This window comes from Accipiter gentilis, chromosome 30 (assembly GCF_929443795.1).
Source record: "Accipiter gentilis chromosome 30, bAccGen1.1, whole genome shotgun sequence".
NCBI lineage: Eukaryota > Metazoa > Chordata > Aves > Accipitriformes > Accipitridae > Astur > Astur gentilis.
In genome coordinates, this window is record NC_064909.1 from 12,332,668 (window position 1) to 12,348,215 (window position 15,548).

A 15,548-nucleotide genomic window follows, 5' to 3' on the forward strand; every position below is an offset into this window, starting at 1 on the left:
ATCAGGGAGCAAACGAGAAAGACTGCCTCAGACCAAAACAGAGTAAGAAATTCCTAGAGCTCAGCCAGGACAGGTAAGCCATGCTGGTTGTGTCCAAGAGTGCTGGATGCATTGTCAAATCCCAAAGAATTGCTACTGTGGTGTATTTTCATTTGTTAGAATTATGTGGATTTCTTCTGCACAGTTGGTGCTGTATTTTCTTCCACTGCCATTTTCTTCTTCATTACTCCTTATGGAAGCCCTGTAATTTAAGCAAGAAAAAGAAATGCTGCATGCTAATTTCTACTGCTATGACAAACAGGTTACTCTTTACATATCACAGAAAGGAAAAAAAAAAGGGAAAAAAAAGTTGAGACATAAGCAATTAAATCGGAAATATGAAGTAGAATATATGGCTTATATTAGAAACTAGGTATTGCTTATGAAAACAACTTGTAAGGAAATAAAATCACTATTAACCATGTAATGCTCATGGGATCAGCTTACTGTTTCTGTCATAGAGTTCGTGACAGCATTACAGGAGTCCTGAAGTCTATCATTATTGCTCAAATATTTAATCAAATGTCAAATTCAGGGGGATTTGTCCAACTAATATAGAATTTTTTCATTCTCCAAGTTGTGGTTCATAGTCTAACTTTTTTCAGTTTGCAATCAAAAGGGTGAAAATCTAAATCTATAAAACCCTACAAGTGCTGTTTACATGAATGAACAGATCATGCTCTTTATCATTTATGCTTACTGAGATTGTAAATTTCTCCAAAATACAAAAGCGATATAAGATTTCACAGGTCATGTCAGGTTCACATATGTTGCAAAATTACTTGATAATTTAGTAGCCTAAGTGAACATATACTATGGTATTCAAGTGTCCTTTTGCCTTATATTCTATCCCTTTCAATACAATTTAACCTAATCCAGAAAATCTATGCTAATTTCAAAGTAAGTATGCTCACTTAAAAGGTATGCCCATCCAGCAAGTACCCAGAAAGATCATCTATTTGGCCGAGACCTTATATTTATTCCTGTCAAATTTCTTGTCTATTGAGAAATAGAGTTCAGCTACTGTTGTAGAAGTACTGCTATTAAAGGTACATCAGTGAAGATTTTATCACCATGGGTGAAACATACATCTGCTTCTTCAACAAACACATTTGCGGATGACAGAGAAACAGAAGGTATCAGAAAAACACAACAAGAAAAAAACCTGAGCACTCAGGGGTAAGAAGAGACTAAACAAAGACAAGATGCTTGAGGCAGTCAATAACATGAGTACTCCAATAATAATGACAGCAATAGGAAGGTTTTTTCAAGCTGCTTCTTCACAAGTGTGTACAGAAAAATCTATACTGTGAATTTTACTGACAGGGGTATCTTTTTATATATTCTTCCATATTTTTAAAAGTCTAATGAAAAGCATAGGTACTTTATCCTTTCTCTAACAATACCAATCAAATAGAAAATATTTTCCCTGAATTCTTCTCATGCCCCCTTCTCATTTCCAGGAGCACATTGCAAATACTTCCATTTGCCTGTGTGTTAACTTCTGAACTGCCAGAAAGGTCTTGAAGGCAAGATGTACTGACAAGGAGAATTCCTTTCTTAAAAGCTCAAGCCATTGGGCACCTTTAATTAAAAATTGTATTGATTTTTTCCATTGCTTTTAATGACAAGCAGTACTGTGTGACTTCCATTGTTAGCCATTGACAGTTTAAGTAGTGAAACAAAGGGCACTTATACAGCACTTAGTGCAAAATTATGACTGATTAAAAAGTCATTTGTCATGGTAGCAGCATCTGCTTAGACTTCGCAAATTTTTAAATGCACTCTTGCATGCAGTGGGTAGGAAAAGTATGGTACATGCAAGACTTCATAGCTGTGTCCCTCAGCAATTTAAATACATTATTAAAGTGCCATGTGAACCATGTTTTTTAAGCAGCTACTAGTTTCTCACAACATTTGCTTGGAGAAGTTTGAGCTCTGCTAAAGCTTCCGTGTTGGACCACAAAGGCAAATATAGTAGAAATCTAGGCATCTGTGTTCAAACCTTATAAATATGTTACAAATCTCAGAAAGAATCCAGAGCTTATTTAACTAGAATTTAAAACAATTAACCCACAATTTTAGTACCTCTATTTTTCTGTCTTTTCAAAGGCAGGCTCCTGTCTTCGGATGTGTCAAGGGCGCTTAGCATACGAAGGTGCAGATAGTCAGCTTAGTTAAATCACTGTTACTCAATTGCTGTCAATAGACCACATTTACTAGCATCTGAAGATCAGTCCAATGCAGATACAAGCAGAATTAAAAAAATAATCTAACTATATTAATCAGTAACACTTACCACAACTAATAACAGTCATACTGTAGTTCACATACAAATATCTACAGAAAGTGCACCGATATTCACTGTGTAGGGCAAAGCTGAAAGTGATCTGAGAAATTTGAAGGACATTGAGCGTAGAAATGACAGTGGGTGGAATTTGAATACTGCCCTCAGGCCAGCATCAAATTCTGGGGCAAACAAGCAGTCTGGAGTCTTATTCTTCTGCATGAGTACATAAAGGGGTTTATATTTGTTAATTCCTTTAAAAGAAGCTCCAATTTTGTATTCTACACCATTTCCTTTGCATTGTATGTTGGAAGCTCCAGTTATTTCCTGGAGGTATCCACCCACCGTCAGCTGAGCCTAAAAATTATTTCCAGAGATGGTTGGTGTATTTTGGACTAATTCCTCTCCCTTTGTGCGGAAATAACTGGGAAACATTTTTCCAGGAAGATCCATCACCATGAAAACATTTGGGTTTTTTTTGCTGCCTAAATTGTTGTGGCTTTCTCTGACTGCTGTTTCTAAGCCGCTGCTTTTAATGGACTTTAGATCAAGCTCCAGAAAAGTATTTTGCCCACACATATATGTACATATATATATTTTTCATAAATTTGTGATGTTTACTCTTGACATGGTAAAAGTGCCCTCCTACTTCTGTTTTCTTACTCCTTTTTCCTAGGTTTAACCTTTCCCTCTCCTCAGAGGACTGCTGCACTATCGGGCACCTTCTCAACCTTCATTTAACCTCACCTTCTCCAGTACCCTAAGTTTTGAGGAAGGAAAGAGAGACTTGTAGCTCAAGAATTTGAACAGCACAGTAAGAGAGAACACTATTAGCCATAAAGCACAATTATTCTTGTGTTCATGGCAAGATGGCAGAGTATATACAGTCAGTATAACCTCTGATAAGACAATATTAGCCCTTTAAAGTATGATTACAACGAATTTGAGCCAACCAAGAATACTTGTACTAAATCAGCACTTTATGCCATGCTAACAATGAGGTTTTGACTTTTAGTCAGTCACTCTAGAGTCAGTCTTACTCTACAGACTTTTGGTTCAAAATTCGTGTTCATTAACATAAAGATAGATAGGTCAAGAATGAGACGTTTTCTCACTACAGTCAAGGACCTTCATTAGTATTATTTCTAAAAAAATAGCATATCCCCCTCCTCACAGAGATTACAGGTAGAAATTAATTCAGCTTCTTCCTTTGTTGCTTTAATTTATTTTTTTTTTTTTTTTAAACAAAGTGCCCAATAGCAGTAGTAAGTTGTTAACAACTAAATCTATAAAAAGGGTGGAGATGAAAAATCCAAATAGTCAGTGGACATCAGATTCATTTGTTAGCTGTGAAGGCATGGTCAGGCCCAGAAATATTCTAACATCTGGAAATGTTTTCTTATTACTTTTTCCCAAATCTGATTCCTGAGGACATTTTTATTGGGCTCCAGTCCTCAGACAATTTACCTGCCAAAGTCTCTGCAGATTACATAGAAACTAAAATTTTGCAGACGTTCATAGCTCTCTCAAAGGTGGATGCATTCCCATTCCTGAGAAAAAAGGCCAGCCTTGAAAATTTCAGTTTAGGTATGGCTTCTCAGTGGCACATTTTCTAATAATTTCCAAGACACAAAGATATTTTTTTTCCCTATTAATTGAAATAGCTGAATGATTTTGACTGAAGTTTTCTGAGCTTTTGACATATATCAGAAGTGGTAAATTTTAGTTGTTTGTAACTAAGTCAAATGTTACCATTTAATGAGTAACAACTGTAATATTTGATATAGTTATAAATAAGTAAATACTGAGTTTTAGAAGGATTAGCAACTGTAATATGAAGCAGTCATAGCCGATTCCCCTGCAATCTGCAAGAGAACGTTGCTTGGAAGTTTTCTAGAAATTTTGGCCTAGATTTTAACTTAATGGTAACTGACTTATGTGCCATAAAAATTCATAAGATATGGAACACAGCAAATGAATCCTTTGTAAGTGAACTGTAATTATGTATATTTTGTATGTGGTGAAGAAACTAACCATGTAAATGATGACAGCTAATTATATACAGCTCTCCTGGGCATTAGTATCACTCTCCCTGACAGCATACTCCTCTTTAAGGTTTTTCCTTCTTTGTATATAGGCTACTATTTCTGCACATTCCTTAAGGGAATTATGCTGTTACCTTTGCACTGGTTAAATGAAAACTAAATGTTTTTATCACAGAAATCCTTAGTGTAATCTAACTAATTTCTCCGTTATTGTGCTAATAAGTCAAATCCGGCTCTTCTTCTTACTGGTGTCAAGCCAAACTAATTTCACTGATTTCAGTGAAGTTGCTATGGATTTACACATACAAAGCTGTCAGCAGATATTTGGCTGCTGGTTTTGCTCCCCTGGGACAGCTGGAGATTACAGCCTGCAGAAGGAACAGTGAATAATATTGGGTCAGATGAGGGCCTGCCATGGAGGGGGTGGGGGGAACGCCACATGGGAGGAATTTTGGGAAAGTAAACCCCTTAAAATCTTCCCTGGAAGAATCCCCTCCAACTTCTTCAAGCTTGAAGGAGGGGGGAACTGTGTGTGGGGAGAAGTGGGAAGGAGGGCAGTGCAGGGACAAAGATGGTCTCTTCACAAAAATCTAACATGTCAGAGGTTCTGACAAAACTGATCAGTATTTCAGACTACCTTTGAAGCAGTCTCTGGAGACACTGTCTATGGGTGACAATAGCCATTTTGATATTCCAGCATCTTTGGAACACTGTTATTTTCCAAAGCTGCTCTGACTCTTTCACAGTCAACTTTCTCTAGACTCTCGGTTGAAGGTATGCAGAAGAGTCTACACTGTCAGGGATTGCAGGAGGAATAAAGACAGCACATGTATGTAGATTTGCTGTAAGCTTCAAAGATAAAGGCTAAGATTATGATCACTCTCTCCCCTCTGCCCTCATCCTCTTGAATTTCTGGAATTGGACTGAGAGATGGAGATGAGGATGTGACTTAGCTACATTACTTAATAATAAAAAATTGCTTGTGGCTGGAGTACACCTTTATGCTGAACCTGGTAGGCAGATTCCTCTCATCATTATTTTTGTGATCCACAATGAAAAAGATCTGCTTTGAAGCATTTGCTAAACAGTCCTAACCAGAAATACACTGGGAGTGCAGCGTATGGTTCAGTCCTTTACATGATTCTGAATCTTACCACATTGCAATAACTATCACATATTTGATATAACTCTGACTAGTAACATGTGAGATAGCAATTGAATGGATATGAATATACATAAATACATCTGAATGCTGTTTCCTGGAGGCCATGCAACTTTGGAGATCACTTGTCAGAGCCCCTGCACTGCTAATAGATTTTCTATTTCTCAGTTTTTCTCTGATTACTCTCCTTGAGCCCCAGAGCAATGAGGGGAACCCAGACACATTTTCTTATTCTTGCTAGAAATGCAACAAAATACATTTCCCTTTTAACAAATCCCCATGGTAAAACCAAAGCAACAAGTTTGCATATCTTCAACCAGAATATTGGTTCGTTGTTTCCAATGTTGTAAAGGATCAGTGATGTAACTTCATTTTCTCCCCTATTGCCAAAGCCACTGCTGAGCTGCCCAGGCAGCCTGTTCTCTTCTTACGTGCAAGACCAAATCCTGCCTCTAATGTGGTTTCATTCAGAACTGCCTTCTGACCCTGTCGCTTTCCAGAATGCAACTCTGGTGATGCAGTTCTTCCATTTGCTCTTGTTTCTACAGTCTTGATAATTTCAGACTTTGTATGTAAGATGTAGCAAAACCTTTTAAAACACTGACCCGATTAAGTAATTATTTGCCTCAGAAACTCCTTCTTCTTTGCATGCACACACATATGTTCTTACCTCATAACTTGCCCCACCCCCAGTTTTCATAGCATATTATCTCATTAAGCAGCCATCAGTCCTGTGAGTCCTAAGATGTTTGCCAAGGTCACACAGGTAGTTTTCAGCCGAGTCAGGAGTAGTTCGCATCTCCCAATTCCCAGCCCTATGCTCTGGCTACAATTTCATTGGAGTGATTTGTACACATATGAACAAACTGTATCTTGAAAAATGAATACAACCAATTTTGTTCAATGGCAAGACATTTATTCTCTCTCTCATGATTTACAGACTATAACTTCTTCATGGTTTATTTCAGCCTACACATGGAGAAGATAAAAGTAACTTCTTAATTTCAGAAGAAATATTAAACCTAGGAGTTCTCCTCCCTGTTATTATTTGAAACAGTGGTAAGGATATATTTTTGTTGTGGTGGGTTTGGGTGTTTTTTTTAACAAATAGGGAGGTCCAGCAATCTCAGTGGATGTAAATCAGCATTGTTTCTCAGGTATCAATGGAGTTACAGCAGATTACATTGGCTCAGACCTACCCAGAATTTTAATGTGGCAGTGTCCCTTGAAAAAAAATAAAATTAGAAGATTACTGAAAGACATCAATTAATCCTAGACTTCAGGATATAATACATATTTAGGGAAGGTAAGAAAAGATATTTAAAAATTAAAGGAAATCTGAGAATGGCAGGAGTTGGAACTCTTGTATGTAATAAAACATTAGGGAGAGAGATGTATGATTCTCACAGTAAATGCTTGTTTTGTGTATAATGATATCTCAGATTAATTTTCTTTGATGTCTGCATCTTTTTTTGTTTCCTGTGAAAGAAGATCTGTTGGCTCTGTGGCATTCATTGTAAACACAGGTGTCTTGGAAGAGCTGCAGGTGTTCACCCTCCTCAGCTTATTCTAGTCCCTACGGGTATGGGGGGAGGAAAGGAGGGGAACTTGCCTCACCAGAAAAATATTTTCTGCGTGACCTTGAAAATAATGTCTAAAGCTCTGAAGCATGTGATTATGCCTTGGCACGTGAGCAGCACTTGGCCAATATATGACCTAAATGTGGTTTTCAAGTACAGATACTGGGCTCTTCCTTTTGTGTTTCTGTTTATTTGTTATGCTTTTTGCTTTGCTTATGGTAAAAAAGGGATTTGCACATGTACCAGCATTCGCTGATATCTCACTTCTCTAATCAGGGAAGACTTCCTATACCAGTCCATCCCTTGGATATTACAGAACAATTTGGTACAGACATAGAAGAAGAAGCCTGAAAACTTGGCCTCTATTTTACTTTGTTTGGCACATCCTTATTTTGTCTTGGTGTCCCTGTACAGACAGAAAAGGAAGATTTGCGCAGAAAGAGAAAAAAGCTCCCTTCCTCCTCTGCACTCGACAAAGCCCTTTGGCCAAGTAGAAACAGAATAGACAGTTTAGCTGCTAAAGCACTAAATTAGGATGTTTTCTTAGCTTAGAAGAAGGCTAACCCATGAAGGTGTGACAAAATTCAAGTGACGCAGCAGAAGAGAAAATCCATCTGATTTTTCTTCTACTGTCTCTCTTGCACATCTTTCTGTCAGGCACCAGGTCTTCCTCTGAGCACTGTGTGATTCAGGAGAGGGAGGTGCTGGAAGCAGGTGAGGAGCTGGGGCACAGAGACCTGGGCAACTCGTGGGATGTGGACACCCCAGAGACCGCTGCCCGTTTGGGGCAGAAAGAGGAAGATTCCTTTCAGAGTGTTGCTAATGACCTGCAGAGGAGCTGCACAGCAGTCATTTCACAGATACGATGGCAGGTCACTGCGACAGATGTTCCCAACATATGTGGAGAATTAATTACCCACTAGTAAACAAAATCTGTGATGCGGAGAGTCATTTTGTCCAAATTTCTTTCGATTTTGCTGTTATTAGGAGCTTAATTTTTCTTGATCAGCCAGACCCTCTTGAATTAAAGTGTTCCTTAATGGGCTGTTCTGAACATATTCTGAAGTGAAGTGCGGAAGGAAAGTGGCAAAGAGGGGGCCAGGGGAGATGGGTTTAGCTGGAAGAGTTGATTGTGAAGCTGTACCACAGTGAGTGATTAGTCAATTATTTGATTAAAAGGTTGGATGCCAGTCATATGGTTTTTTTAGAAAAAAAATCTAATTGTTAACTTGCATTCAACAGCATTTATGCTTAATTTAAGAACATCCAGTAGAATGTCTGGGCCTTCTGGGGAAAGGATAATATTCTCAGAGAAAAAGGTTTTGAAAAAAGGTTTTATTTTCCTTTTCCATCAATATTCTGAATGTGTTAATGTCTCAGGGCCATATTGTGCCATTGATTTTTAAGCAGAACTTCCCATTTAAATCAATGGCAAAATCTGTTTAAAAAAAATCAATGGCATGATATGGCTCCAGGACATTAGAATGAAATTCTTATATTCATGACCCAGATAACAAATCAGAAGGCCATAAATCCCCTGCTGTTTCTTAAAACTCATTCAGTGCATCAATACTTGTAAACTAAATAGTGCATGGAAATGAACATCCTCTAATAGAAGGATATTGAAGATCAAAACATTTAGCTATTTTTGGTTGATTGTACTTTCACAAATTCTCCCCGGTGTTTCAATTCTTGACACATTGCTTAGGTTTTGAGCTCACCTCTCTCTTTTGATCCACAAAAGGTAAATTAAAATCACTGTCCTGCTGCTTATTCTAAGGCACTTAATGTTTTGCCATTCTCCAGACTCTGAAATTAATTTCTTCAGGTCTGTCAAATTTTATAGCACTGGTTTCCAAACGGAGATGATGAAAGAGATCTCTCTGGCACACTGAAATTGGCCTACTTTTTAAAATCCTGGGTCCGGAAACAAAATCTGTAGTTTAGCTACATGTCTTATTATAATCTGCAACATAAAGGTTCGTAACATTATCATGGTCAGACAAAAAAAAAAAAAAGTATTAGGACAGTGAAATCCCTTCCTTTTGGCGTTATGTATTAATACAGTCTTTCAGCACCACTTATTCCTCAGTTTGGAAAACCAGAACAGTTTCTGAGACACATGAACTGCTACTGAATATGACAAGATGTCTGAATTTCCTAGCCACACTGCCAACCTTCAGGTGCAGAAGGAAGCTCAGGTTCCAGATTCCACGGAGAAAAGTCAAATTGCCAGAAATTTGCCAGAATAGAATAAATGTTCAAGTGAAATTGAGGGGCATTAACTTCATTATCTAGAAAGAGTAAAGGAGGACTGAAGTGCAGTGATGTAGCATCAAGTCTTGATTCTGGTGTGAATTTCAATTTTATTTAAATTATTTAGCCTATCTTTGATTAGTCTCATTTATCAATATTATTTTTCTTTACAATTAACACTTTTCTACCTCATTGCTATTCGCAAAGGACTTTGAGAAATTGCAATAGAATTCCCCATAGAAATCTAATTGTGTTTATCACTTAATTCAAAATAATTAAATCGGGTAATAAGTTGTATCCACATTCTGCTTATAAAGTAGCACTTGTCTACATGCACATTTTTCAGATGTGAGTATACTTGCATTTGAACTTAAACAGATACTAACGCTGTTGAAGAAGTTATTTTTCCAAAGGTTATCTTTGCCACAGTGTTAGATGGAAGTTTAAATGTCTTGTACTGTCAGTAAACTGCTCCGCACAAATACCTCCAGAACACACACGTCTCTTAGGTACTAGGTGCCACACAGAAAGGCACGGACTGAAGGCGAAGTGCTGCAGATAAACCTATAATGAAGTGTGGGTTGAAGCTCTACATTTTTAAGGTAGAGATGAGAGCTCAGTTCAACAGAGCTCACCAGCGTGCTGGACCAGTTAGTTACCGTGCTGGACCAGACTCCAAGTAGCTCAAGTGCTGCTTCACACCCTGGTTGCCATCACTTGAATTAGGACATCTCAGATGATAAAATAGAGCAGAGACAACTGATAGAGTGAAGGGGTTCATTTAGCAGTTTTAGAGATTACTGTAGCAGTGAATTTCCCCTCTCTGCAGAGGGAGTTTTCAGCTGAGCATTGCTTATGCACAAAGCATGGTTAAAAATAGTTCAAATGGGTAGATAAGATAGTGTTTGTGTCAGAAATTAGTAGTAGGAGATTAATGAGCTCCACTACCCCTCAAGTCTACGTAATATGGAAATGCAACAGTTTTACTTCAAATGATTCTCATATTCTGATAGATCTTACATGTAAAAGTACATGAAACATTTATGAAGGATTATCAGTTCAGAATGACCTGGCAGTGGATTCTGTACTCTGCTTCCTCTTCTTGGATCAAAAGTCTTCACACCAGATGCGGAAAACATATTCAGCAGCAGGCAGAGAGGTATAAGTCACAAAATGCTTACTTACATCAGTGATGAAGAGAGAAAACACCCTGCCTAAAGCAGGTCTACTTTTTATTTCATTTCTTACTCTACTTATTGATTTTCTGACTATTTTTTCTACAGATCTGACCCATCGCAGGAAATGCACAACTCTCTGAATAAAGGTACATGACATGTAACTGCAGTTGGTATTAGTTTTCTGAGACCAGCACTCACATATTGACAGCTGAATTTTATCTAGGTAAAAGCTCTCTATGTTACATGTTTTCCTTTCTTCAATATACTTCCTTTTCCAAAGAGCTGAAGTCCACCTACAGAGAACTGTGCTGAGAGTAACTATTTTCTTTTGAAAGTGCACTTGTGTGTGTGTATGTGCAAACCTATTGTTTTTAAATAAGAAACCAACAGTACTTACATTATTGATATGAAATAATGGTTTGTTAATTAAAGTGAAAGTACACATGCATATCACCTGTAGGTTTAAGCTTGCCATTTGTATTTACATGAATCCACAGGATGACTGGAATGAGGAGGGTCTACTCACCTGACTATAGGTTATAGGTGTGATCTGCCAGTAATCAGTTTGATCTGAAATTTGAAATGACCCTAAGAAAATTTTCAATGCAATTCATTCTTTCACGGCTGGGGCTTCCCTTCCGATCTCCCATATTTGTACAAAATAAATGTTTAACACTTACAAAGTCTCATTATTAGTTGGATACTATTCACATCACAAAGTTAAGAGCTCAGAACTTACCAAACACCAACATTATCATTGTCTGCAAAGACCTATTCACCCCTGAAAGCCTTTATTCATGATAGAGTATTTTTCTCTATGATGGTTTATTTTTTCAGCCTGTCTTCTGCTTTATTAGGCATACAGTAAATAAAGGGTCCGTAATTTATTGTCAACTTGTAAGCATATGAGTGATATTTAATCTAGAATGATATTTCTAAAAAAGTGACCACATCAGTGAAATCCTGTTTCTGTTGGTATTTGTATTTGAAATGGCATAGCCTAATCTAGCCACGATGACATCCAATATATAATTATCAAATAATTCTTAAAGCATGGATTTCAGAGTTATTATCTAAGTATAAAAGTCATAATGTATTGGAATAAAGTTTGTAGACGATTAATTATCTTTGTCCAGAGTCCTTCTCTACTGTAGCGTTTTATCATGACTCCATTATTCAAAATGCCAGCTAATAATATTAATATGCCTTGCCACATTAGTTCCTAATATTTGCTTACCGTCTGTGAATACAAAAAGAAATTAAATGTTAGATACAACAGCAAATCATCTCAAATACTTCAAACAGAGCAGTGAGGACTTACAGACCGAACACATAGATGAATATTCTTACTCACATAAGTAGTTGCTCTGAATTTTCAGAAATGTCTGTGATATCAGACTCATAGTTCAACAGACAGCAGTATGGACTTCATCTGCATTAATTTATTATTGCTAGCAACAAATGATTAAACCAATTTTCTGATTAATCAAAACCGTGCTTTGTAACCATCCGTGTGAGATCGGAATTTTTAATCAGTCTGCATGGGCTGTAGCAATATGAAGAACAAGACTGAAAAATTTATTTTATAAGAAATATTTAGCAAATAAAATCTAAACCTCATCCAGAGCTAGCGTCACTGTGAAGTATCAGTCATTCCATAGTTGCACACTTGAAGTTTTTTGCTACTCTCTTTGAAGCATTTTACTAACAACAGAGAAACTTGACTTAAAACAACTCCTAGTCCTTATCAGTGTGGCTGTTTCTATGATGCTAGGAATAGATAGAGAGTAATCACCCTTGCATGACTGGAGCTATGAAAGGAGGAATCAGAGACAACAGAAAGGCTGAGAGGATCAGACTAGATTTCAGAAACTACAGGTATGCTGCATACTGTCGAACCAATCACTCTCTGGTTCAATTTAGGACTCCAGCCTCACGGTCATTCACACTGCAAATTCATTTGCAGTTACTCGCCCCCCTCCATCATCACCGTCCCAGAAAGGTTCTTGTTCTTCCACCTCCCTAGCATAAAGCCTAGCATCATATGGTACTGCGAAGAGCCAAGCTCCTATTAAAATGTATTTCTGACTATTGCCTTCTATTAATGGTATGAATGTAGTGGGGTACCACCTAAAGATGGTGAGACCCAAGGTGATATGTATCGCTCCCTGTGCGCTCATGTGTGGGTTTTCTGCCAGGAAGATTTCCCAGCAGCAGTGTGATTAAGCAGCAGCAGCAGAGCTGGCACAAGCTGGCTTCGTAAGAAATGGCAAATGAGTCAGTTCGGATTTAAACCACAGAAGGCTACTTATTTCTAGGTCTTTCAAGACTGACTTAGTGGTTTCAGGTTCGTACTGTGGGTAGTCTTTGACAGCTACTAGCTGGAAGCATGTCATCAAGCTGAGAAGGAAGAAACGCCTCGCCCCGTTGTTCTCTGTACCCCTACCTGTGCCATATCTGTTTGCAAAGCAGCAGTGGCTGCTTTGGAGGCATCACTGCATTTGTGACAATAGTATCAAGAATTGCATCACATAGTTGGTAGGGCAGCAATCAGTAAGCCTATGGACTGACATAACCCCAAGTGTTCACAGGAATGCCTAACCTAAGCTTATGGGAGCCAAAAGCTGGGCCTGTGTTTTGACCTCTGCTTCTTTTAAAGAAGCAGAAAGTACAGAAAAGGGACTGTCTTCATGGGCTTAACCCCAACATTGGAAGCCTTGCAGGGAATAACAGGTCATTAAACCATCTTTTGCATGGTACTAACTCCACTAAGATATGGAGATATCTCCACTAAGATATGGTGTTATCATTTAGTATCCATGTTTTGGGGGTCTGAGAGGCTGAAAGGAGAAGCATATGAACTGGGTAAGGGATATATGAAGCTAAGTCGAACATTAGGCAGCCTCTGGTGTGTCTCTAACCTTATATGGCACCCAAAGTGACAGACTCTCCTTTAGTATCTCATCTGTCTGTGAATTAACTGACCCAGGATTAGATAATGCGCAACATAGGCTTCTGATATCTCCACTCAATGAAAAGTCATCGGGACTGTGTTTATCACAGGCAGTCTTGTTCGAATATTCTCCCAGCTGTTCATTATTTAGATAGTAAGTCCATCAGTGGTAGCGAGGAGAGCTGTAATGGATCGCAGATCCAGGATAGCAGTCACAATGAGTATCAGCTGATCCACACTCAGTTCTGCTAGTTAGCAGTCATAATTTTGCTAGTTTGAGGCAATTTTGACAGAGTCAGTCAGCTGTAAATATGGCCTAGAATATTTGCCTGGAATCCCTGTGCACATCTTTTTAGTGTACAGTGAAAGTGATTGAATGACCAGCTGCCTCCTGGCAAAGACCAGGTTGCTACAATGGTGCTTTGAGACTGTGGATAGTTGGTGCAAGACAAGTTGGTGCTGTCTCTGACTAAGGCACTGGAAGGGGGACTATTTGCATTCTGGAGCGTTAGGAGAAGTGCAATGTTTAGGTGGACTTCATGAGGAAGAGTTGAGGAATCAACTAAGCTGAGAGTAATAGATCTCATCTACCCCTTATAAAAGGGAAAATGTATTTCACTCCACCACCTGAAAAAAGTGCAAGTACTGCTACTGCAGCTCTTACTTCTTTAGTTAGCTACTGTATAATTAATCTATATGAAAAACATGCAACTACATCATAAGTGCACTGGAATTAAACCACTGCAGAAAGGTGTAGTATTTAGTAGCATTACTGTGTTAATAGTCCTTTATAAGGTTGAGCTGTTAAATCGTAATCAAAATTCCAGCTCAAATTGCAGCATTACTGTACAAAATAATTTTTAAAGAATCTCTTAAAAAATTCCATAAAGAAATTACAGGCAGAAGAGAGGCTATCTTTTCTGCCCAGTACAAGATGATCCTTTTCAGTACTTGACCAATGACATGGTCTAGTCCCATTTAAAATGGTATGAGAAAAGGTTATTCAATAAAACATTCCGCTTAGATGCCTCGAAGAATTACTCTCAAATTTTACCTGCAGGTGTCTGTGTCTTCGGGTTTTTCTGCTATGGAAGCAGACAAAATAATTTTGTAAGTAACATACTTGGTTCTTACTTCCTATTTTCAGTTACTTTAGATTGTTCTAGCTTAGTCTATTTTAATTTCTTATTGCCAATAAAAATTTAGTTACAAAACCAAACCATAAAAAACCTTGATGTGGCAAACTTCAAAGGAACTAATCAGGAATGTCTGTCTTTTCTGTTCGTAATTAAAAAAAAAAAAAAGTCTTGGGTTACCTGAAAGGATGAAATCATTTAGAGAACAAGTTACCTAATGGTACTACAATTTTCTAATTAGTTGCAGGTTCAAATGATATCAGTATTGGTTTATGCTTCAGGGCATGAACAGCACTGAATTAACTGAATAAACTTATTATAAACTGGTAATTAATGATAATTATAAAATGGAAAGAAGAAGAGTGATATGATTGGCTAATAAGAGTGGTGAGTGCTGAAATTAACACAACATAATTTCCTGCTCAGTACACGTTAGCCTTGTAACTAAATTAACATAAGTAATTTTAAAGCATTTTATAAGAAAACTTTATAATTGCAATGAGGCATTATGGCGTATTAGTTCATGCCTAGTTGCATTGATGGTAATCAGCTGGTATTATTTTATGCTTGATGTGTTGGTTGATTATTGCCAATAAATCTAGATGTGAATGAACACACAAAAAAATCATGTTTGGGGCATAACTATTCTTTTTTCCCCATATTTCACAAATCTGAAAATTTCAATTTTGCAAATACTGATAGTCTTCTGAGCTAGAAATCAGAGAGAAGAGGACAGCACCGAACTGATCAAGGTCATTAGCTAGGTACCATGGCTCCACTAACCAAAACTGGAAAAGCACAGTGGCATTCCTGCCAAATCCTTTGACAAAAGTGACAAAGTGGCAGAAGCCCCTTTTGTCAGGACAGAAAAGTGGAATAAAGTTTTGTACAGGTTGCGTTTTAGATTATATA